This window comes from Solanum verrucosum, unplaced genomic scaffold (genome assembly GCF_900185275.1).
Source record: "Solanum verrucosum unplaced genomic scaffold, falcon-dt-bn FXZP01000524.1, whole genome shotgun sequence".
Classification (NCBI taxonomy): Eukaryota; Viridiplantae; Streptophyta; class Magnoliopsida; order Solanales; family Solanaceae; genus Solanum; species Solanum verrucosum.
In genome coordinates, this window is record NW_026020576.1 from 258971 (window position 1) to 286047 (window position 27077).

The 27077-nt window shown below is 34.2% G+C and overlaps 1 protein-coding gene and 1 pseudogene across 1 annotated transcript in view; both read right to left on the bottom strand.

The window, feature by feature from the left end:
- LOC125811266 (PHD finger protein ALFIN-LIKE 4-like) overlaps positions 1-24270 on the bottom strand; it is a 141897-nt gene extending 117627 nt beyond the window's left edge. Inside the window, exon 1 of the mRNA XM_049490771.1 lies at positions 24266-24270. The gene's annotated coding sequence lies outside the window, so the exon portion shown is untranslated. The remainder of the gene's footprint in view (positions 1-24265) is intronic.
- Positions 1405-25218, bottom strand: LOC125811261 (uncharacterized; annotated as a pseudogene).
- Positions 25219-27077: the final 1859 nt, after the last annotated feature.

Below are 27077 nucleotides of genomic sequence, written 5' to 3' on the forward strand. Positions count from 1 at the left end.
TCAAGAAGGTCTTGTACCTACTAAATATTTTGAAAAAACAACTCATATGGTTAAATCTGCTTCTGGACATGCTTTAGATATAAAGTATAAATTGCCTAATACTCGCATTTGTCAAAATAAAGTTTGCATTCCGCATTTCTTTTTCTTGGTTAAAAATCAGTTATACCCTCCAATTAAACTTGGAACCCCTTTTATAAATGTTATTTATCCTTTTACTAGCATAAATGCTAAAGGTTTTACTGCTACTTATGAAGACAGAGATATAAGTTATACTTTTATTACTGACCCTATTTCTCGTGATATTAATGTTTTGATTAATATGAAACAAAGGCATGTTGACTCTTTGCAACTAGAATTGTTTAGTATAAATATATTTGATACTTTGAAATCCACCAAAGTACAGGAAAAAATTAAATTAATTTCTGAACAAATTGTAGTTGATATTTGTGCTGATTTTCCCAGTGCTTTTGGAATCGAAAAAAGCATATTGTTACTCTTCCATATGAAGATGATTTCTTTGGGACTGATATTCCTACTAAATCTCATCTTTGTCAGATGAACACCGAATTGGTAGAATTCTGCAAAAAAGAAATGGATAATTTATTACAAAAGAGTTTGATAAAACCTTCAAAATCACCTTGGTCTTGTACTACATTTTATGTTAACAATGTTGCTGAAAAGGAACGAGGTGTCCCTAGATTGGTTATCAATTATAAACCTTTAAATAAATATTTAAATGGATTAGGTATCCTATTCCAAACAAAAGAGATTTATTGTGTAGATTATATGATGCCAATATATTTTCAAAATTTGATTTAAAATCAGGATATTGGCAGATCTAAATATTTAAAGAGCATGCTTATAGAACAACTTTTAATGTCGCATTTGGACAATATGAATGGAATGTTATGTCATTCGGTTTAAAAAATGCTCCATCTGAGTTTCAGAAAATCATGAATGATATTTTCAACCCATATTTGGATTTTATCATTGTTTATATTGATGATATCTTGGTATTCTCAAAAACGTTTGAAATGCATATTAAGCATCTTGATATCTTCAAGAAAATTGTTATACAAAATGGTTTGGTCATTTCTAAACCAAAAATGAGTTTGTTCCAAACTGATGTTCAATTTCTAGGACATCATATTTGTCAAGGGAAACTTACCCCGATTCAAAGATCATTCGACTTTGCATCAAAATTTCCTGATGTTATCACTGATAGGACTCAATTGCAAAGATTTTTAGGGAGTTTAAATTACATATCCCTTTTTTTATAAAAATTTATCTCGTGATTTGGCCCTTTATACGACACGATGAAAAAAGGATCATAAATCACCTTGGACTGATAGTTATACCACTCTGGTAAAGGATATTAAACTTCGTGTTCAATTTTTACCATGCTTAACTCTTGCTAACCCTACTTGGCAAAAAACTATTGAGACAGATGCGTCTAATATTGATTATGGTGGGATCTTAAAACAAATTAATCGCAATGATAAAAATGAATATTTGATCAGATTTCATTCTGGGAAATGGAGCGAGGCCAGAAGAAATATGCTACGGTGGCTCATGAAATGTTAACCATCGTTAAATACGTGTTAAAGTTTCAGGATGATTTATATAATCAAAAGTTTTTAATTAAAATAGATGCTCAATCTATTAAGTATATGTTTAACAAGGATTTTAAACATGATGCATCAAAATTGATATTTTCTAAGTGGCAGGCCAGTTAGCTCCTTTTGATTTTGAGATCCAATATAAAAAGGAAAGTGATAACTCTCTTCCGGATTTTCTATCTAGGGAATATTTAAATTCATAATGAGTTTTTATACAATCTTCTTTGATGGGAAAACTTTAGTTACTATTTTAAAAATAATTCCTCTTAATGAAGATTTGCAGGATTTTATGTGAAATTATCAACGATATTATTAGAGAAGATTTCTCTATACATGATTATGAAGAAATAGTCGATATCGATGATGATAATTATTACAGTTATTATTATGATACATTCGAATAAAGCAAAGTATTATGTTTGCAGGATGAACCCTCATTGAGTAACCAAGGGCAGAGGTAGGGGAAATAATATAAGAGAAAGAGGAAGATCATCCCCAGGATCATCATATGGATCCTCTTCTAACACCCTAGTTATACAAATGGAAAGAAGGAGTTTGATAAACTCAAGAATTTCCCAAAATGAAGCGTTATCTTTAGCACATTTTTTAGTACATCTGGAAGATATTCCAAAAGACAACCCGTTATATGCACAACTACATACTTATCTGTCACAAAAGCAAAATGATACTTTTGCATCAATAACCAAAGAATACAATGATGATATCAAGTCTTATGAAAAGGTAACAAAAAGGGAAATGATTTTTATTTTAGAAAACCCTGAAATACAGTCCTACAAAACCCGATCATATTACGAAACCATTCTGATAAGCATTGGTAGCGTTGAATTTCAACACTTTTCAGGCTACAATACAAGTGAGAATGTTTATAACTTTTTGAAAATGATAATTAAATAGATTATATTTGTTGAAGATTGGGGTATCTCCACCATGAAAGAAAGACAGATCAGCCTAAACAAAATTGCTATGAGTTTGACATACTTGGACTATATTCATGCCTTTGATAAAGTCCTCTATTATAATAACGAAAGACATAAACATACATGGTTTATGAAAATATGTGCAAAGATATTTGCAGGATCAATTCCTAATTGGTTTTTAAATTGGTGGTCATACCACGACCCAGCTATAAAAATTTTGCTGGATCCATTTCTCAAATTATATAAAGAATGGGTTAAAATTTCACCAGACCTTAATGAGTAATACAATACAGACCATATATGTTATCTGGAGAAAATAGACTAGACTTACTTCTTCATTGAATTTTTCATCTCTTGGATTCAAAAATAGACCCCGAAAGTGGGATTCACCGAGGAACAAATTCCTTGCTTATACAGAACTTTTTATAATAATATTTGGGATAAATTGATGAAAAAGGATCCTAAAACAAAAACGTTATATGGGCAAGAACTGTTGGATCTTTTTGCAAAAAGGATCCACGAATATGGTATTACTCCCTAAAAATGAGTAATTTATGATAGCTCAGTCAGGCATATTGCCAAGAAAATCTCCATTCAAGATGGAGATAAAGAAGCAATGATCAACAACTATCTAGAAGAAGTCAAAAGAAGTCTGCTTCGCAATATCACTCAATACTAGAAATCGGACACTTCTATGAGAAGTGAAACAAGCGAAAACGATACCGATGATATCCAAGAAGCTCAACCTGTTAAAGCAGCTACATCAGAAGATACTCTAAAAAAGGCAGAGGATTTCCTTCGAAAATTAAAGGAAAAAGACAAACTGTAAGGACATCTCTACAATAAAAAGTCATCATCAATAGTAGATACACTGTTTAGGGGACAGATGGGACCCAACAATACTGTACAAAGATTCTAAATGTTTTTTTTTCTTTCTATAAATAGGGTTGGTTTTTATTTCATTAGGCATCAGCTTAGAAACCCTTCTCTCTTTACTTTTCTCTCTCCAATTGTAAAGCTCTCAATTTGTAAAGTTTGAGTTCGCCGGATACTGACTGGAAGTAAATAAACTTGTATAGTTCTCTCATAGGCCTTGGAGTCGGCCATTGTTATAAGGTATTATTTTATTTCTGATTCATCTTTTAGTATTTCTTCGATTTGAGCCATGACTATGTTCGGCTAAAGATTCATATCTATGTCGGATAACTAACTTCACTTTTATATCTACCATGAAAGATCTAAACTTTATCAAGATATAAATAAATTTATATATGGTTTCTTGATTTGGTTCTGAGTTGGTGGTATAGTCAGATTCGATACTATTGTTATTGGCTTTATCTTTGTGACTTCTTCTAGCCAGATGTGGTTCTAAGCCTGTTAAGGATAAAAAGGGCGCATATACCCGATTAGAACTGCTAGACACATGGGCTCAATAACAATATGTATTAAATCTTGACAGACCCCTTTCTCAGGTAAAATGATAGATCATTTCATACAATCATCAAACTATATAAAAATTTGTATATATTTCAATTCGAATTTATTCTTTGAGTTCAAATGCTAAACTAGATTGAAGATGATCGATATATTTCAATAAAGTCTAGATCTTTCATAGTAGATATAAAAGCGAAGTTAGTTATCCGACATAGATGTGAATCTTTAGCCAGATATAGTCACGGCTCAGATCGGAGAAATACTAAAAGATGTAATCAGAAATAAAATAATACCTTATAATGATGGCCGACTCCAAGGCCTATGAGAGAACTATACAAGTTTATTTACTTTTGATCAGTATCCGATGAACTCAAACTTTACAAATTGAGAGCTTTACAATTGGAGAGAGAAAAGTAAAGAGAAAAGGGTTTCTAAGTTGTTGCCTAATGAAATAAAAAACAACCCTATTTATTAGAATCTTTGTACAGTATTGTTGGGTCCCATCTGTCCCCAAACATTGTATCTACTGTTGATCAATAATGTATCTACTGTTGATGATGGCTTTTTACTATAGAGATGTCCTTACAGTTTGTCTCTTTTCTTTAATTTTCGGAGGAAATCCTCCGCCTTTTTCAAAGTATCTTTTGACGTAGTTGCTTCAACAAGTTGAGCTTCTTGGATATCATCGATAGTGTCTTCGCTTGTTTCACTTCTCATAGAAGTGTCTGATTTCTCGTATTGAGTGATTTAGAGAAGCAGACTTCTCTTGACTTCTTCTAGATAGATGTTGATCATTTCTTCTTTATGTCCATCTTGAACAGAGATTTTCCTGGCAATATGCCTGACTAAGCTATCAACAATTACTTTTTTTTGGGGAGTAATACCATAATTGTGGATCCTTTTGGCAATAAGAACCAACAGTACTTGCCATATAACGTTTTTATTTTGAGATCCTTTTTCATTAATTTATCCCAAAAATTATTATAAAAAGTTCTGTATAAGCAAGGAATTTGTTCCTCGGTGAATCACACTTTCGGGGTCCATTTATGAATCCAAGGGATGGAAAATTCAATGAAGAAGTAAATCTGGTCTATTTTCTCTCGATAACATATATGATCTGTATTGTATAACTCATTAAGGTCTGGTGAAACTTTAACATATTCTTTATATAATTTGAGAAAGGGATCCGACAAATTTTTTATAGTTGGGTCGTGGTTTGACCACCAATTTAAAAACCAATTAGGAATTGGTCCTGCAAATATCTTTGCACATATTTTCATAAACCACGTATGTTTATGCCTTTCGTTATTATAATAGAGAACTTTATCAAAGGCCTGAATATAGTCCAGTATGTGAAACTCATAGCGATTTTGTTTAGGCTGATCTGCCTTTCTTTCATGGTGGAGATACTCCAATCTTCAACAGATATAATCTGTTTAATTATCATTTTTGAGAAGTTATAAACATTCTCACTTGTATTGTAGTCTGAAAAGTGTTGAAATTCAACACTACCGGTGTTATCAGAATGATTTTGTAATATGATCGGGTTTTGTATGACTCGCTCGGAAAATATAACCCATTTATTAGGTATTGCTAGAATATCTTCCAGGGTTCTTCTTTTCTTTGTATTTCAGGGTTTTCTAAAACAAATATCATTTCCCTTTTTGATACCTTTTTATAAGACTTGATATCAACATTGTCTTCTTTGGCTATTGATGCAAAAATTTCATTTTTCTTTTGTGACAAATAAGCCAGTAGCTGTGCATATAACGGGTTGTCTTCTAGAATATCTTCCAGATGTACTGAAGAATGTGCAGAAGATAACGCTTCATTTTGGGAGATTCTTGAGTTTATCAAATTCCTTCTTCCCATTTGTATAACTGGGGTGTTAGAAGAGGATCCATATGATGATCCTTGGGATGATCTTCCCCTTCCTCTTATATTATTTCCCCTACCTTTGCCCTTGGTTACCCAAGAAGGGTCCATCCAGCAAACATAACACTTTGCTTTATTCGGATGTATCATAATAATCATTGTAATAATTACCTCATCGATATCGATAATTTCTTCATAATCATGTATAGAGAAATGTTCTCTAATAATATAGTTGATAATTTCACATAAAATTAATTCCTGCAAATCTTTATTAAGAGGAATTATTTTTAAAATAGTAACTAAAGTTTTCTCATCAATGAAGGTTGTATAAAAACTCATTATGAATTTAAATATTCCCTAGATAGAAAATCCGGAAGAGAGTTATCACTTCCTTTTTTTATATTGGATCTCAAAATCAAAAGGAGCTAACTGGACCTGCCACCTAGCAAATATTAATTTTGATGCATCATGTTTAAAATCCTTGTTAAACATATACTTAACAGATTGAGCATCAGTTTTTATTAAAAACTTTTGATTATATAAATCATCCTGAAATTTTAACACGCATTTAACGATGGTAAACATTTCATGAGCCATCGTAGCATATTTCTTCTGGGTCTCGCTCCATTTCCCAGAATGAAATCTGATCAAATATTTATTTTTATCGTTGGGTTTAATTTTTTTTAATATCCCAGCATAACCAATATTAGATGTATCTGTCTCAATAATTTTTTGCCAAGCAGGGTTAGCAAGAGTTAAGAATGGTAAAGATTGAATACGAAGTTTAATATTCTTTACCAGAGTGGTGTGACTATTAGTCCTAGGTGATTTATTGTAACATCTGGCAATTTGAAATAGCTATGAAGAAGCTTAGAATTGGAAATAGTCATTTTTGGAAAGAATTAAAAATCTGGAAATTTACCCAAGTATGGAAAAAAAATGAGTTTTTGGTCAACTTCAGATAGTCATAACTCCTAGCTCAGGATGATTTAGGTGTATTTCCAGTTATGTTTGGAAAGCTCTTGGAGTGATCTTTCTAACGCCGCCGAGTTTGCTCAATTCCGACTTCGTATGAGTGAGTTATGCCCTTTGGAAGTTGGGTTGTTGGTAGGGAAGTTCATCCGAATTTGTAAGGGTATTTTGGTCCTTTCCCTAACCATTTCTTTTGGTTATATTAAGGGTCTAGATTGATTTTAAATCAGTTTTTCCTTTTAAAAAGTGAGGGTTAGGGCTTTGAGAGAGAAGAGGAGAAAGAGAAGAAGACGCAAGGTTCGTAGAGATCGTCGTGGTTTTCGTCGGGGGTGATCCCTATTAAGGTATGTGAGATCATAGTGTTGGTTGGTTCATTCCCCCACACGCCAACTTGTTTTAATTTCAGGAAAAGATTGGTTGTGTTTGTTGAAGTTTGTGGTTGTGTTTGTTGAAGTTGTGGTTGTGTTGTTGAAGTTTCTAGTTGGTTTGGTGCATGTTTTCGGTTGTGATTTTGAGTTGAATCTATTGTATATTAAGGGGTTTTATGATTCTAAGTGTTTGGGGCTGGAACCTTTGAATTTAAGAAGGTTTAGAGTTGGAAAAACAAAGGAGAAATGTCGGATTTTTGGGGGAAAAGGCTGGGGCGTCGCGCCAGCCAGCACGCCCCAACAGGGGTTCTGAAGTTTCCCTCTTGGGCCGGCACGCCTTGCAGAGCGCCCAGCAGGCCCCTTTGAAGTTTAAAGGTTGGCGCCCCGCGCCTCTCAGAGCGCCAAAGACGCCAATCCTTCCCTTTCATTCCCCACTTTTTCATACATATTCCTTGGTAATGTACCTATGTTTTATAGTTGTTTTCAACAGTCTAAGGTACATCTAGACATTCCGAACTCATCCATAAACATGTGATCATAAACCTTGAATCCATAATCCAATTCGAGGGAAGATAGGATCCAAGTCAAGTGAAGTTAGAGTCAAGCTTAGAAGTTAAGAAGTAAGTCAAAGCAAGTCTTTAAAGTTTTTCAAGAGTCTTTATTGAACGTTTTAACTTCATTTTTAGGCTCAACTTTCAAGTTAAGTAAAGAGTATAGAGTATCAAGTTAAGTAAAGAGTATAGAGTCAAGTTCATTTCTCAAAAGTTATTAGGGAACTAAGTTGTAACACCCCAGAAAATTTTCGAACTAACACTCGAACTGTTCTTCGTAGTGAGTGAGATTTTACCAAGGAATTTAAAATTTCTTAAGTGTTAAGGTCACTAGATGTAGCACCTTGAGTTTCAAAAAGAATTAAATTGGAAATAGCAAAATCTGAAATTTTACAAGTTAAGCTAAGTATGAGTTTTGGGTTGACTTCAAACGACCATAACTCCTAGCTCAGGATGATTTAGGTGTAGTAGAAGATACCGTAGCGAAGATCTTTGAATTATCTTTCCAACGCCGCTGAGTTTGCTAAGTTTCGAGGTCGGATGAGTGAGATATGTCCTTTTGAAGATAGGCTGACCAGTTAAGGAAGGTTAGCCGAAAATAGAAAGGGGTATTTTGGTCTTTTCCTTACCCAATCAGATTTAATTCGTTTTTAGTAATATTTTAGGGGTCTAATCTGATTAGGTTCAGTTTTATAATTCTAAAATACACCTAGGGTTTTAGTTGAGAGTTCAAGAAGAAGAGAAAAGAGGAGAAAAGAGAAAGGATGAAAGCATTCATCGAGATTCTTGCATCTTGTTGCGGATTTTCGCCATGGGTTTAATCCCTAAGAGGTATGTAAGCTTCCATAGTGTTGGGTTCTTTCACCCACACGCCAATCATGATTTATTCAGTGTAATTTCGTTCTTGAAATTTATGGATTTAAGTTCTTGATAAGTGTTCTTGAAGTTTATTAAGTTTTGAAGTAAGATTCTGCTTAGGTCAACTTTAAACGACCATATCTCTTAGAATATTAAGAGTTACGTGATCCATAACCTATCCAATTAAAGGTAATTGAATCTACTTTCCAACCCCACCAATTTCACGTCAATCCAATATCTGAGTAAAAAGTTATGACTATTTTAGTAACCTATACAGTGCTGTTACGAATTAGCCGACGGGAAAATATTGAAAATAATCGGTTTTTGTCTTTTTACCTCCAAGAAAACCATCAACGAATTTCTTGACTAATAAAAAGCTCAAAACAATAAGATTTTCATCTTCACTCATGAAAATCATAATTTTTGGCTATAGAGATTTTAAGAAACTAACTCGAGAATCTCAAGAAAGGTCTTCTTGATTGTTTACCTTCAAGCTAGGGTTTCAAGGCTTCTAATCAAGTTCTTCTTCAAGATTCTTCAAGATTCTTAAAGATTCTTCAAGATTCTTCAAGAATCTTGTTCTTCTAGGTATGTAAGGCTATCATATTGTTGGACTAGTTCGTCCTCACACCCTACATCTACTTTCAGATCAGTAAAAGAGTAATCTAGGAAACTTTCCCTAGATTTGAGTTTTCTTGAGATAAGTTGATTTTGAGTTCTTGAATTCACGTTTCTTTTAAAAGTTATATTCCTAATTATCGAATAGCTATATTGTTATTGAGATCCTTCATATCATGAATCATAACTCTTGAATTGATAATTCATAATTCATAATTCAAATTCAAGAGAGAGTTAAGAGTAGAGTTCAAGGAAGCCTTTGAGTTCAATTGTGAATCCTTTGAGATCAACTATCGATTTGAACTAAGTTTTGAGGAAGTAAGTCAGAGAATGAGAAGAGTCACATACATGAGTTTCATAATGTTATGTAGACCTACGAGTCAAGTCGTTCATGCACATAAATTCCGCATGAACTCCAGAAGTTGAGTATCTTTGAGAGGAGTAGTATCTTCAAGTTCTAAGACTTGAGTATTGAGTTCCTAATCCCCTTTGAGATTATATTTCTAAGCATGGGACTATTACATATTACCCATAAAGTCTTTGAGTTGAATTGTTCATGCTCATAATTCCGCATGAATCCTATAAGTCGAGCAGTCTTGAGAAGAGAAGTATCTTTAAGTCCTTGAGTTGAGTCGTTCATGCTCATAATTCCGCATGAACCCTCTGAGTTGAGCATTCTTGAAATTAGTAGTATCATTGAAGTTCTTGAGTTCCAAGTATTTGAGTTCTATCTATGGTTATTGAAAACCTTGCATTTAGTAGTTCATGTCCATAATTCGGTATGAACCATATTTTAAGAAGTCTTTTACAAACATTTTAACTTTGTTTAAAGACTTAAGTTTTGAGTTCAGTAAAAAGTAAAGAGTAAAGAGTAAAGTTTGAAGTCCTTTTCTTCAAAAGTATATGGGGACTAAGTATTCCCAAAGACTTTATAAATGTTTTCACATTTAAATAAGAACGGAAACTGAGATTTCCAAAGGGCTTTTGGGCTAGTTTTCAGAAAAGAGTAATAGCTTTCTAAATGAAGCAAGCAGGGAAACTGAGATTTCCAAGATAGCCTTTGAGCTAAGTTTTTGAGCAATTATCTCAAATCAGCAGAAAAAAAGTATGTTTTTAAAACATAAGAGCTAGTATATTTTGGGAGTAGTATTGAGCACCGATATGGGGGAGAGTTCAGAAAACTCACAGCCCCATAAACCATGTAGCCATCATGGGTAGAAAAAGGTCATACTTTTTAGATGAACCTTTTTCACATAGACTAGTGGATCCATTAGTAGTTTAGGTTCTATACCTTTGGCCGGGTATAGGATGCGCTGGCAGCGTGAGGTAGATCGCTGTATCATCACGATAGCTCTTATGTGATGGTTGTCGGTTAGAGAAACTCCCACAGAAGTTATTGTATTTTTATATACATCAGTTTATTGTATTTTTATATACATTTCAGAGTTATGTTGTATCCTTGCATACACACAGATTTCAGAGCATGTTTTTAAACAGTTTGTTTCTTTATATTGCACTTGTTTTAAATTGCTTTATATTGAAATGAGTTCAGTCATATTGAGTTGAGTATTCAAAGTTGAGTATCCAGAGTTGAGCATCCAGAGTCGAATATCATATCTTTGAGTCGAATATCATATCCTTGAGTTGAGTATCTAATTTCTGAGTTTAGTATCTTATCCTTGAGTACTTCTGAGTTGAGTAAGTTTGAGTAGTTTGGAGTATTCCTTGAGTTGAGTAAGTTTGAAAAGAGGCAAATATGTTTCCTTTTTATCAAGTTTCAAGCTTATGTTTATGTTTTAGAATTCCCCTTACATGCTCGTACATTCCACGTACTGAGCCATTTGGCCTGCATCTTCTCATGATGCAGACACATGTATTAAGGATCATCAACAGGAGCTTCGTTGATACATCCAAGAGTTCGAGTTAGCTATGGTGAGCCTCCTTGCTTTCGGAGGATTTCATTTACCTTTCAGTTATATCAGTTGTTAGGATGTCGTGGGTCTTGTCCCGACTTCCATCTTTATCAATTAGAGGCTTCATAGATAGTCAGTATAGTTGAGAAGTCTGTATCATTTATTTTATTAAATGTTTTAAAGACTAAAGTTGCCTTTTTATGGCGAGTTGTATATATTTTATTATATAGAGTTTTCTTTGGACTTAAAGTTTGTATTTAAGTTTTACGAACTTTTATTTCAGTTTCTAAGCTTTGTATGCTTGAATCAGTTTTCCGCTTGTAGTCAGCCAGGATGAGGGTTCGCTTGGGGACCAGCAGTGGTCTTCGAGTGCCGGCCACGTCCAGGGTGTAGGCTCGGGTCGTGACATAAGTATTCCCAAAGCAGTTTATAAATGTTTTCACATTTATGATGAGAGGAAACTGAGATTTCCAAAAGAGTTTTGAACAGTTTGAGTACTATCTCTTTTAAGAAAAAGATGAGTTTTGCGAAAGAGTTTCTAAAACATGATTAGTATGACAATCGAGTATGTCATCAATGTTTAAACAGTATGGTCTCTAGATATACCATCAATGTTTCTGCAGTATGACTTCCCGAGTCATCAATGATCATATTAAAATATGGCTTTGATATGTTCTTTTTAGAAAGAGTTTTCAAGAGCAATTACCTCTTTTAAGAGGGTAGTTTGAACAATTAATTCAAACCAGAGAAAGAAATTTGTTTTTAAAACATATGAGCTAAAGTATATTTTTGGGAGTAGTCTTGAGCACCGAATTGGGGACACGAGTTCATTTTAACTCAACTCTCCATAGGAACCATGTAGCCAACATGGGATTTAACGGGTCAAACTTTTTAGATGATCACGTAAAGTTAAGCTAGTGGATCCACTAAGTTAAAGCGTTCCATATGACGGCAAAGTGTAGGACAGTTCTGGCAGCGTGGGCAAGACGTTGTATCCCCACTTAGGCTTATAGTGATAGCTGTCGATTAGAGAAACTCCCATAGTAGAAATTGCATGCTTCCTCCAGGGGTTCTGCTTAGTATGGATGGGGGTATGTGACTTCATTCATGCATTGCACAAGTAGACTTTGAGAGGAAGTATGGTATTTTTATGATATTATAAATATGATTTTTGACGTTATGTTTTAAATAGTTTTACAAGCTTTATGTATTGCATATGTCTTATTGCTTTAAATTGAGTTCAGTTACTCATGAGTTGAATAGAGTCAAGGTAAGTTCTCTTTTGTATCCCTTTCAAGCTTAAGTTGTTGTTTAGCTGTCCAACTCGCATACTCGTACATTTCATGTACTGATGCCAGTTGGCCTGCATCTTATTATGATGCAGACGCAGGTACCCAGGATCAGCATCCAACACACAGTTGATCCAGCTGAGCACTCCAGAGTCAATGGTGAGCCTCCTTGTATTCCGGAGGACTCTGTTATTTCGTTTTTCCTAGTTTTGTTTTATTAGGATGTTGTGGGGTCTGTCCCAACATTCATCTCAGTATTATAGAGGATTCATAGACAGTCAGTCAGTTATTGTTGAGTCACTCATCTGTGTATATGTAAATATTCTATTTTGAGACTCGAGTTGCCTTTTTGGCCAAATTTTATTCAGTTAGGTTATTTTATGACCTTTCATTGCATGGAGTTATTCTTTTGAGTTAAGGTTGCCGTTGAGTTAGGTAAGTCAGGCCAAGGGTTCACTTGGGGGCCAACAATGGTCTTCGAGTGCCGGCCACGTCCAGGGTGTAGGCTCGGGGCGTGAGATTTATGATCCTTTTTCAGCTTGTCATATAAAGAGCCCAAATCACGAGATAAATTATTATAAAAAAAGGGATATGTAATTTAAAATCCCTAAAAAAATTTGCAATTGAGTCCTATCAATGATAACATTAGGAAATTTTGATGCAAAGTCGATTGATCTTTGAATCGGGGTAACTTTCCCTTGACAAATATGAAGTCCTAGAAATCGAACATCAGTTTGGAACAAACTGATTTTTAGTATAGAAATGACCAAACCATTTTGTATAACAATTTTCTTGAAGATATCAAGATTCTTAATATGCATTTCAAACATTTTTTAGGATACCAAAATATCATCAATATAAGCAATGATAAAATCTAAACATGGGTTGAAAATATCATTCATGATTTTCTGAAACTCAGATGGAGCATTTTTTAAATCGAATGACATAACATTCCATTCATATTGTCCAAATGGGACATTAAAAGTTGTTCTATAAGCATGCTCTTTAAATATTTGGATCTGCCAATATCCTGATTTTAAATCAAATTTTGAAAATATATTGGCATCATATAATCTACACAATAAATCTCTTTTGTTTGGAATAGGATACCTAATCCATTTAAATATTTATTTAAAGGTTTATAATTGATAACCAATCTAGGGACACCTCGTTCCCTTTGAGCAGCATTGTTAACATAAAATGCAGTACAAGTCCAAGGTGATTTTGAAGGTTTTATCAAACCCTTTTGTAACAAATTATCAATTTCCTTTTTGCAGAATTCTACCAATTTGATGTTCATCTGACAAGGACGAGATTTAGTAGGAATATCATTCTCAGAGAAATCATCTTCATTTGGAAGAGTAACGATATGTTTTTTTCGATTCCAAAAGGCACTAGGATGATTGGCACAAATATCAACTGTAATTTGTTCAGAAATTCATTTCATTTTTTCCTTACTTTGGTGAATTTCAAAGTATCAATATATTTATGCTAAACAACTCTAGTTGCAAAGAGTCAACATGCCTTTGTTTCATATTAATAAAAGCATTATCACGAGAAAATAGGGTTAGTGATAAAAGTATAACTTATATCTCTGTCTTCATAAGTAGCAGTAAGACCTTTAGCATTTATAAATGCTAGTGAAAGGATAAATAACAATTATAAAAGGGGTTCCATGTATAATTGGATGGTATAACTGAATTTTAACCAAGAAAAAGAAATGCGGAACGCAAATTTTATTTTGGCAAATGCGAGTATTAGGCAATTTATACTTTATATCTAAAGTCTGTCCATAAGCAGATTTGACCATATGAGTTGTTTTTTCAAAATATTTAGTAGGTACAAAACCTTCTTGAATACAACTAACATCGGTTCCACTATCAATCAGAGCAATATCAGTTATTGAAAAACTATTATCAATCAATAGGTGCATTTAACATACCATTTATGAGCAGTAACAATTTGCACCATTCCTCAGATCATACCTTGTCTATGATCAAGATTAAAAGGTTTTGCAAGAGTATTTCTTTAACAATGTTTTTACCTTTGTTATTAACAGTTTCCATCTGAGTAAGTCTATGATCACAAATCATTTGATTTTGTTTAAGAGATTTAATCTCATTTTTCAAATTTTCAATTTCATTTTTCAAATCATCAAAGGAAGAATCTCTTGTAGGAGTAGTTTGTTTATTAAGCCTGTTATTAATTTAAAACAATGAATAAGGTGCAACATATTCAAATTCAAAATCATTCTTTTATTTTTTGAATTTTTTGAAGAATTTAAACTAGCATTATTTGCAGCCAAATGAATAATTTTTCCTCGAACATTATTATCAGTGACCTCTTTTAAAAGTTCTATCACATTATCAGAAGCAATAATATTTATATTCAAATCTTGAAATTGAGATTACAATTTATAAAATTCATCATTTTCACAAGAGCAAATATCAGCATGACAAGAATTGCAAACATTAATTTTATCATCCTGATTACTATCAGATACATCAAGCAAATCAACTCCTTCTTCAGAACCTGAATCAGAATCGTAATCAGACTCAAAACTAGAAGTGTATAAGAAACTATAAACCTTATCATGAACCTCTTCATCAAGTTCTAGGGATTTCAACTTTTCAAGCTTACAATTCGGTGCTATATGACCGAAATTTTCACATTTATAGCACTTGATTTTAGCGAGATCTCGCTTGGACCTATTATTGGTAAATCTATTAGACTTACGAAAGGCTTTTCTAGCGTCACATTCTTCCTTAGATCTATATCTAGACCTCTTTTTCCTATAAGGTTTATTAGGATTGGAGTATCTAGAATCTCTATGTTTCTTCTTCTTACTATTAGCAGAAGTATCAGGTAAACCGAACTGGGTACAAAAGTCTCCTAGCTGAGATCTTTGTTTAAGCTTATCCATTTTAAGTTGTCTAGATAACTTCAATTCATTGCACAAATTTATACCTTCTTGAGTGCAAACTCCTATCAACTTACCATAAGTATAATCCATATAAAGAATTTCACCACGATCATTCCTCAGAGTTTTTCTAACTCTTTCGGCAAACAAATGGGGTAGGCCATCTATAAACTTAGCTTTCCAATGTTCATAACTATTCTTAGACAATTCCATTACCTTAATCATAAAAGTATCTTTATACCATCTAAATTCTCCTAAGGTTCTACAGCGTAGACCATTTAACAGGGTACGAACAATCTCATACTAATTGGTAAATCTACCATTGAAATGTTCTAAAATGGTTAAGATTAAACTATAAACAACGTCTTCTCTATTTTTCACTAGAGTCATGCCCAAGTTATCAACACCTTCGTTATCAGCAATAGCATTTGTCACCACTGCGTTTTGCTCAATACCCATATAATTATCCCACCAACCTCTGAGTTGGCCAATAAAACCTGCAATAATCATTCTATAAATATTTCTATCTGTATTTTTAACACTTTTACAAATAGTTGCATACATAAACATTCTATGATCAAGAATATCAGTCAAACCATCAAGATTCCATTAATAAATTTCAGACCCACTATAAGAGGTATTAGATTCCAGTCTCATTCCTCTATTAACACATCTTGAGGAGTTGGTCTGGAATAATAATAGGTATGCATGCTAGGTTTATGGGCATACTTAGTATTACTATTCTTTTTGGGATAAACATTAAATTTATTAAATTCTAAGGAAACATAATTTTTAAAATCAAAAGTTTTTTTCCATTTCATCAGCAAAATTGTTTGACAAATCAATAGGTTTTGCACCAAATTCAGGCAACTTTTTCTCAAGAAGTTCTTCGAAATCATGTAACGATATAAATTTAAAATCTCGGTGGCCTTTGCACATGAGTAGAAATAATAGAGCTTCTGAATTACCTTTAGAAGTAGAAGCCGTATCAGAAGTCTTTAAATTATTTTTTATTTGAATTATCAAAGCAGTTAATTTATCCAATTTTTTTATCAAGAGAACTAATATGTTCACCCAAAACTTTGACATAAAGTCCCAAATAATTATTTTGACAAATTAAATTATTTATTTCATTAATGTTGACTGCCACAACATTCTCCTCAACAAATTTTTGAAAGGCATTAAAGCTGATACCTGTTTTATTTGGTAAAATTAAAGATGGCTGAGGTGGATAAACAACCTTAATAATATTACTAGATCCATTTTTATAAGATCGTTCAAGAACGTTGATGAATAAAGGTAAATAAGTGGTTACAAACCAGGGTACAAAATACATAATTTGATTATGTAGAGCACAAGTTTCATAAAATTCTTGAGAAATATTATTCAAATCATTAGCACTATAAGTGTCAAAAAACCATATTTTAAACTAGTTCCATTTATCACTTGAAAATTCATTCTGAATTTACTTTCTTGCCAGTGAACCTGGACTGAAGTCTATTTGGTGTACAATCATCATTAAGTTTTAATAAGAACAAAATCCATTTCGGATACAGAAGGAATATCCTTGTCAGAAATATCAGAAGAATTATCATTAGCATGAACAATATTCAAACGAGGGTCAATTTTTATATTATAAACAAGTTTATTTTGATCAGTAGATATAATAGAAGGTATGGTATGTAAATAAGCAACACGATTACGAGCCGGATCATACACTGGAAATATGACGAATAGCAGGCAATCTTCTATCAGAAAAAAATGTCTACTATAAGGAATATCATTAAACTGCATGCAAATCCTACCATCAGGATTTTGTGTAATATGAGAATACTCAGAATTAGTGACAGCATTTGTAATTTGACTTGGGGATATAACATAATCCAAAGTCCAAGTAGTTGAAAAATTAATCTCTTCTCATTTTATAGGTCTTCTAGTAGTGACCGTAGATTTAACAAAATTAGTTTCTACTAAAATAGTTTGATCAGATTTATCATATAACTTACATCTTGGGTTTAATGTTGATAGCAATTTAAAATAAATTCTATAAGATAAACATATCAATTCAGATCCAGGTGCATAATTATAATCATGCGTTTTAACATTTAAAGTTAAAGCATCAAGAATATTAGCATCAGTTAAAGATAACTGCAAATTAGGCTGAGCATTAAAATATACTGGACCATATACCACAGTGGATTCAATCGAACGCATCAAAGATTGTCGAAAATTTAAATTTCTAGCATCACGAAGGGCAGCTAAAAATGTCTCAGGTAACCCTTTAAGAGTTAAAGGTTTAAAAACAATTTGAATCATGCCAATATGCAAGAAATTATACTGTTTTTTATATAACTCAATATCTCGTTTATTTAATAAACGAATAGTCTGTTCAGACGAATTTAAAGCCAAAGATTGCTCAGTAATTTTTATTAACTGTTTATGAGATATTTTATCAAACCAACCATAATCATAAATGGTTTTAATATCAATTTTTGGAATAGTCCATTTGTTTAACAAATCAAGGTTCTGAGGTATATCTATCTCTTCCAATCTAGTACTTTTAGTACTCACTTCTCCTAGATCCATGTTCAAAAGAGTATATCTATGTCGTATACTTCACATCAATCTCATATTTACCATGAAAGTTCCTAGGCTCTGATACCAAGATACAGGATCTCTGAAGACTGTCGGTAATCTGAGCGGTCATCTTCAATATAGTTTAGCATCCGAACTCAAAGAATAAATCTGAATCGAAGTATATATAAATTTTTATATAGTTTGATGATTGTATGGAATGATCTATCCTTTTACCCGAGCAAGTGATCTGTCAAGATTTAATACATATTGTTATTGAGCCCATGTGTCTAGCAGTTCTAATTGGGTATAGACGCCCTTTTTCTTCTTAACGGGCTTAGAACCACGGCTAGCTAGACGAAGTCACAAAGACAAAGCCAATAAAAATTGTATCGAATCTGACTGTACCACCATCTCAGAACCAAATCAAGAAACCATATATAAATTTATATATATGATATTCACAAATATACATTCAATATATTTAAGACATACAACTTACAATATATATTAACTATAACTTACAAGACATTACAGATAAATTTATTTTTGAATTTTTATATGTCAATACTTATTTTAGTAATATTTGCTAATATTATTTTTCAACTATTGACTTATTGTATTGTTTTTAAATTTAATTTCAATACCTGTTTATGTAATGTTTGCTAACAATCTATTGAAATTATTTAATTCAAGAAAGATATACACATTTTATTAAGAAAAAACCCAACTATTTAATGAGCTTTTTGACTTTATTAACAGATTTTGCTGATGTTGCTCAAACTGCATCCTTAATTGGGATTAGAGCGGTCAAAGTTGAAATATAGTAATCCAATTAGGTTGAGGTCAAATATCATTGTAACACCCCATATTCGAAAAAGGGAAATGAACAAGACTTTTAGAAGTTGCAGGTGCCAGCCACGGAGGCCAACCACGGCCCGTGGGTTGAACCACGGACCGTAGGTGGGTCCGTGGGTTGGCCACCCTGCCTAGTGGTTTGAGGCCAAGAACTACAGTCAGACCTACAGGCCGTAGGTCACGATCTGTGGTCAGGGCCCGTGGTTAGAAGCCCAAAATCCAAGTCTCTGTTGAACCAATGACGGTCCACAAGGACAGACCGTAGGTCTGACCACGGTCCGTCTACTGGGTTCGTGGATGGTCAGTTATCAGTTATTTTTAGGGGTAGTTTGGTCTTTTCCTAATTAATTAGTTCCTATACTATGTTGGTTTACCTATGTTTAGGACCCCCTATATAAGTCTTTTTACGGCCCCCAAATTAGACCCATTTACGTCATTCTTCCAAAATCACAAAAGAAGATCAAAACCTCCTCTCAAATAATTCTCTCTCTAGAACTTGAAGAAGAAGAAGAAGAAGAAGGATTCATCTAGGGTTTCAAGCTAAGGTTCCAATTCCTCCATTAAAGGCTAGCATTTGGACTTGAGGTATGATAGTTTTCCTCCATGAATTCCTTCCATCCATGGAGTTCCCAAATTCCTCTATTTCAAACGGTAAAATTCCCCAATTAGCTAGGGTTTTCTTCAATTGATTGAGTTATGTTTTAATATGCATTAATTGATGATTTACAATGCTTTTATGATGTTTTCCCCTATGAACCCTTGTAAACCCCCATGTTTTCCAAATTGTGATCATATGAGGTGGGTTGCTGATTATGAAAGAGGAGTTTTATGAATTAAAGTATGAAGTGATAGAATCATGTGAATTTATGATAAAATCCCTATCTAATCCTTGAATTCTAGATGTGGTGATTGAAAGCAAGCATTGAACCTTGAAAGGGAAAAGTATGAGTTTAAGCATGATCTTATGAAATCTATGTAAATGTTTTTAGGGTGCTTTAAAAGTAAAGTGCCAATGATGATGTTTCATGTTGTGTTGTGAAAGGATATTATCGTAAACACATACTAGATGTAAAATGTTTCCTCACATAGAAAGGATTGTTAGTGTCACACCCCAAATTCGGATGTGATGGAACGTGTCCATTTCCCACTGGACACGTCAGCCTAACCCAACCACAACGAAAGAGAAGTATAAATACGAGAATAAAAGATAATAAATAAGCGGAAAACTTTAATTAAGACTCAACACTACCCAGAATTTGGTTGTCACATGTACAAACCTCTAAATACAGAATTCGAATAGGGGACGTCTGGAATGAACCGCTACCTCTCGAGTATGTCCCGAAGCTTAATCTGCTAAAGAAAATACTAAGCCGAATCTGAGAGAGCTGTCAACCTACACAATTGTGTAGAAGCAAGGGTGAGTACCGAAAACGACAGGTACTCGCAAGTAACTCTAAACTAAGCAAAACTAGCAGCTACAAACAACTCATTTCAATCCCAACCGAACCACCGAAACTTCAATCTAACAGCAAACCAACCAACCTATACTAAACAGATCATATTCAACAGTCAGAACCAACAGTATATCCTCATCAACCTCAGATCAACAAATAAGAGCAAGTAGATCAAATTCCACATAAGAAGGGTAAACCGATACAATCCACACATCACAGACAAAGATAAGGCAAATGCGATGCAAAATGCAATAATGATGTCATGTAGTCGTGATGCATGTCTGTCCTACGATACACATCTGTTGACGTAATCAATCCGCGCTGAATACTCAAATCAGAACCCATGGGGGCCACACATGGACCATGCATCACCGCCGGAACCAGATCCCATCGGAATCCAAATCGCTAGCCGGAGCTAGTCCATCTCATATATCTCTAGCCGGAGCTAGTCTCAACTGTGTCTCATATCCACCCATCCTCATATCAATGTCTCAGAACTCATGCAACAGATAGTTCACACATGGGATGAATAATGAATATGCACAAGTCATCAATCACAATCATATCACGATCACATCATAGCATTACACATCATCTGTCTCAATCACAACCATATCACAACCACATCATAGTAGTACACATCACCTGTCTCAATCACAACCATATCACGACCACATCATAGCATTACACATCACCTGTCTCAATCACAATATCTGAATCAATCATAGCCTACTCATGCTCTTCTATCTCCTCAATATCAGTTATCACATGACTTATTCAACAATTTCAAGTCACATATAACATATTTAGCTCGTTTTATTCCCCATCTTTCATTTACAACAATTTCAATCAACAAATAAAACTCATCCTCAATCCCCATTACTCCCCAACACAATTAGGAAAGTAGTCATGCATAGTCTAAGAGTTTTACAAAGTTTGGAAGCCATTTGCATTAAAACGAACTCCAAAAGTTACTTGACTTGAGCCTTTCCTTTCCGAATATAATCCAGATCGCGATAATCTATTCAAACAATTATTCACAATCACAATTCGAGTCCAATGACACCAAAATCAAGAAATTTAGGGAAAAAGGACAAAACGGTCCAAAAGTCTCATACCGAAAAACTATACCCAAATCTGGAATTTTTTGATGTAAAATGATCCTTAAAGTATTTGGAAGCTAATGGTGAAAACCAATTTGAAAACGGAGTTGAAATCAATTCACAAACTCAATTTGAAGGAAAATTCACGTTCTTGAAGAAGCCTAAAATATTCGGATCCGAAACCCCGACTCGAAAATGAAATATCTCTTGAAAAACATCTTACCCATGCTTAGATAAGTTCAAATATGAAATTTTTATCAAAAACGGAGTTAAGATCGACCTTGAAATTCTCAATTTATCAAACTTTAACTTTACCGGAAAAGTCCAAATTGTACGCGGTTAATATGATGAAAATAATCGATGAATCAATAATTTTATGTTAAAATCAGTTTACCCATAACATAAGGATCGTAAATATACCTTTTTCATCAAAAAGGGAGTCCAAATCGATAAAACCCCAATTTTTCCCAAGAGATTTACAGATAGGAAAAAAACCAGATAAAGAAATTATGAGAAAATGTCGAATTGAATATTTAATACTAACCCTCATATTAATTCAAGAAGAAATCCGTAAGAATCACTCCATTCCGATATCTAGAACTCCCGATATGCTTAAAATACCAAATGAACACAGTCTGAGATTTTTATAACAGTACATGGCTGTTATGCACCAGAAAAACAGCAGTTAATCTTTCACTAAAAAGACCGTAATTTCCTCATACGATAGTGAAATGACCCGATTCTTTTTTGTAAATGTCTTAAATAATGATACGGACCTGCTCGTTCAATCGGAGCTCAATTTCATGCTCGTTTGCCCAGTCAAATATCATTTCTACTCGGTAAACAATTATTTCTTATTTGCGATAAAAGTCCAATCTCGGTTTAGCGAAAATGCACCAAAATTTGCAGATAAGTCCTATAATTCATGCTCAAAGTTTCAGAACCTTCGGAATAATTTTTCGAACTTTAAAACTAGTAATCAACCCTTTAGTTGCCACAATTTGCTGAAATAGTGTCAAAGCATCCAAGAAACTTAAAAGCTCACCCAAAACTCATTTGGCACTTCCCGAACACAAACCAAATATGCTACTAGCTTGAAAATGACATTTCGGACTCAATGAAATCTTCGGAATTTGAATTCGAGGTCTCCTTGACCCGGTATCCGATAAGGCGTCAAGAAACTAACTTTAGGCTCAAAAACTCGAAACGCACTCGGGGACTCTAAAAATTCAACCAAGACTCATTCTAGACTTAGAATCACCCCCTGAATCCAACGGTGCCCTCGGAATTCCATTTCGAGCACCGGAACCTCGTTTGTTGACCAAAGTCAACTCTTGATCAAAATTTCACAATTTTTCCAACTTAAGACCTCAAATTTTCGTTTTAACTCCAAATTCGACTCCGTAAATTCTCATAGACCCGTTTCGACATTCTAAAACTGCTGGAATCGACGGAAATCCGATTCGAGTCTCGAAACTCCAAATGACTCGAAATAGCTCTTTTAACCAAACTTTAACTCTTAAAAACTCAACTTTTCATCAATTTTCCTTCAAACCAACTTCGAAAATACAACAATTAGGACTCGGGGCAACTATCGGGAGGGGTAAAACGGTCATTTTATGAAAATTTCCAAAAATGACCTTTAGGGTCATTACATTATTCACCACTAAAAATCATGTTCGTCCTCGAACATAAAGTAGAAGAAGGCAAAAATACTCGACGCTATCAACCCCGAGGTGAAATTTCTGAACTCAATAATACTCCAAACGAACCCGTTCTTAAACCTTATCCCAAAAATCCTTAAAAAGGATTCCCAAATCAATTTTGACAACTTAACCCTCAAAGGGTTATTTCAAACCACCGACTAACTCAAAGACTGAATCTGAATCTAAGATCTCAAAACCACAACATATTTACCATGACAAACCCCTAATCATGTAACCACGAGAGAAATTTCGAAATCAATAACCACAGAAAAATCAAGGATGAACCTAAATCAGTCACCAAGCTCTCACAACACACGAACCATCACTGACTCTAGAAAAAATCCCATTCTCATTACCACATTTCCACAAGTCTGAGTCATACTAATCTGATGCATATCCATCGAGCACCCATCTTGGAATAATCACGCTTATCTAACCCACAGATAAAAATGATCAAGTATTCAACTGATGATCGACCCACCCAAGCATATAAAACCTCTAAGGATGCCACAAAAAACTGAAGTAGGATCCGTAATTGTAGACAACTCCAGCAACGGAAGAACTAGGCCCACGGGCCACCTAAGCATCGAACCACACCTAGTTGAACCATGCATACAAGGGCAAGATAAATACCAAAATAGCCAAAAACTGTAGCCACATACAGTAGCCTCTCTATACCTTTCCAAAAGCAAAATGACACTTGTAGAACTTCCGAAAACCTTCCACCACCCCAATACCACATCGAACCCACTATCTCTGAATCGACCCACCCACACAAATATTCTATTCTGCCAAGAGAGCATGAATCGGTCCATCTGATTCACCACTAGGCATCCATCCACAAAAGTAAAAACACGTCTGAACATAGACAGAGAATCATAATCCAAAACCATGTCTGAAATGAGGTAGGTGGTCATATAAGAATATACAAAACTGAAATTGAACAACCCAAGATATCCCTTCCACGATGTCCATAACACACCTTCCCATTCGTCTGACTTCACAATCAGCCAGTCCGGCCTCATAACAATCATAAACATACTCAATTTATCCATTTTCTCATACTCTTTACAATAATCCATTAAAGCCAACAATATCAATACTACCAGAACATCATAGTCACACCGGCCAGTTACTTTACCCTCAGACGGCCACTAGTATCCAGTCATTCTTAGAAACACATCGTTGCTTCCAAAAATTTAAATTATGGTCCTTCCTCCTTCCATTGAAGCATTCCACGATCGATATGGGTCTCACCCAATCGCTAATAATCCAAGTTCTAAATGTCATAGTACCTTTTCATTGAGATAGAACTATTGAATCACGACCAATATCGATTACACGCAATCCTTTACTTACCCAGCTTCAACTATTATTCAAACCATCATATATCTCATGCTGAAACTTGAAGCAGTTCTTGGTCACTTCAATAATTCCATATACTATGAGCACACAACCTCTATTTACCATCAAGGATCTATGCAACGCGTTACAACAGTCTGGATAATTCCATAAATAGAGTTATCAACCCAGTTTAAAATCCTCAATAACCATGTAGAGCTATAAGTCCTTCCGGTTGGACACTCGTAAGCCACCTACCATAAGCTGAACAATTCAAACCAATTCAAAAACTGCTGAATTCCTCATACATCAACGTTTACCACCAACACCAATACCAAGTGTTCAGAAAGTAGCTGATAACACATCATACATTTGTGCTGAACCAGTCCACCTTGCATTGTCATATCTAACATAAAAGCAGAAATTTACACAATCCTCAACTTCAAACTAAGGATCTACACTTGATGTCTTATTCCTTCACATCTCTTAACTTATATCCATCGCGCAAGACTCTTGTTCTTCCCGTAAATCATTTATCATTATAGTTTCTTGGCCAAACATCCACCGCATATTACCTTTTACCTTAAGTCAAACTTCTCAAATAAAACTTCATCAAACTCTTCTACAATCACAAGTACTTAATTGCTACAACTCAAACCATGCAAAAAGTCCTTCCAATGGCAAAAAAGTTGATACAACCAATCATCTCTTACCTTGCCAACCCACATCTTGACGAAACCAACCCGATTCCTTTTTAATCGTACCTTCTCGCTAAAATCCTTAATTGCCTTTACACGAGTATACTTGTTAAAACTTTCTTCATCCATGGCTTATTGTTGCCCATTTCTTTTGACTCATCATGAAGTCATTAGTTCCCAATATAATCATGACCACCCAAGGGTCGTACCTTGTCCTAGAAACAAGACATGATCGATTCACTCGATCCACCACTATAACTTTCCTTATAATCAATGCTTAACTCAAGCGTTCATAGTAGCAACCACTTGATTTCTCAATCGAGAATGCAACATCAACCTTCTGACCCAATTCGAAATAGCACTTTTAACCAAACTTTAACTCTTAAAAACTCAATTTTTCATCAATTTTCCTTCAAACCAACTTCAAAAATACAACAATTAGGACTCGGGGCAACTATCGGGAGGGGTAAAATGGTCATTTTATGAAAATTTTGAAAAATGACCTTTAGGGTCATTACAGTTAGGTTGAAAGGCAATTCTCACCTAATTGAATCAAAGAGTACGATCTATCCTAATGAATTTAGCTTGGATTGGCTAGATGGCATGCCTTTCCATGGATGATGAGAATAAGTAAGAAAATACTATTCCGTGGGATTTATGCTTAGGACCGAAAGGATGTTGATATGAGATGGAAGCTCTCCCGTTAGTAGAGGCTGGGTTTCTAGAAACAATCTCTATAGATGAAAGCTCTCCCGTTAGTAGAGGCCAGGTTTCTAGTAGCAATCTCCTTATCCCTTAGTTATGTGCCCCCATAGGTTGATTATCTAGTAGATCCACTTAAGCTAGAAGTTCATGGTTCTACCTTAGGCAAGTAGAACAACCTTTTTCGGTGTGGAAGACACCGGGGATCATGTTATAGCTCACATGGTCTCTATATCGGTTAAGGCTAATTCCCCACAACAGGATTAAAAGTGAACTAACGTTACTGAAGGAGTAGCTCATATGTGTTCAAAGATTTGAAAGATGATGTTAGCTTGCATTGGCCTTGTTTTATGACTTATATTTTCTAACCTTCTTATAACATGTTTTACTTGGTCAATTGCATGTCATGAAATGAAATGTCCATTTTAGCATGCTTTAAATATTTTATGCATGACTATCATACTTGTATATTATTTTGTACTAACACATACTCTTGCCTACATTTTCCCAAATGTAGGGTCCGAAAGTTAGGTTTCCGAGTTTCGTGGCTAGTGTTAATTCTTGAGATTTATCGAGCTTTGATGAGTCCTCATGCTTTGAGGATGGATTTTATTGATTCACTTTCTTTCATGTATTTTCTCTTTTGGACATGATGTATGGGTTTGGCCCAATTTCATTCTATTGTATTAGATGGCTATGATGAGACATGAGTTTTAGACTTCCATTTTTCTTTATAAAATGTTTGGACCTGGACTATCATTTTACTATTTATGTTCTAATTAATTCTTATGTTATGAGAGTTAAGTGGCTTTTATGGAGTCGTTCGGGTTCTATACGCCATGCTACATCTAGGGGGTACCCCTAGGTCGTGACAATCATAGAGAACATTGTTAGAGATCTTTTTGATTTGGTAATGAAATTCTAATTATTAACTACTATGGGAGATTGGAGGTTTAAATGAGAATTTATAAACTATTTTAACTACTTAGATTTGTATTAATAATAAGAGATGAACTAATATTACATTTCTTAGATATCTGAAGTCAAATAAATAATTGTAACGAACTGATTCCATCGTTAGAGAAAAGCCAATGGGGAAAGAATTGGGGACAGAAAACTTTTGAGTAGTAATTTGGGAATTCCTAGCCTACTCCAGATTTGGACGAAATCTGAATCAGTGAGGTCTAGGGAAATCGAGCATTGAATGAGAGATTTAATAATGAATTTGATGACATGAGTGGATAGCCAAAACGTTGAGGAAACCGTGCGACTGTACGAATCAAATT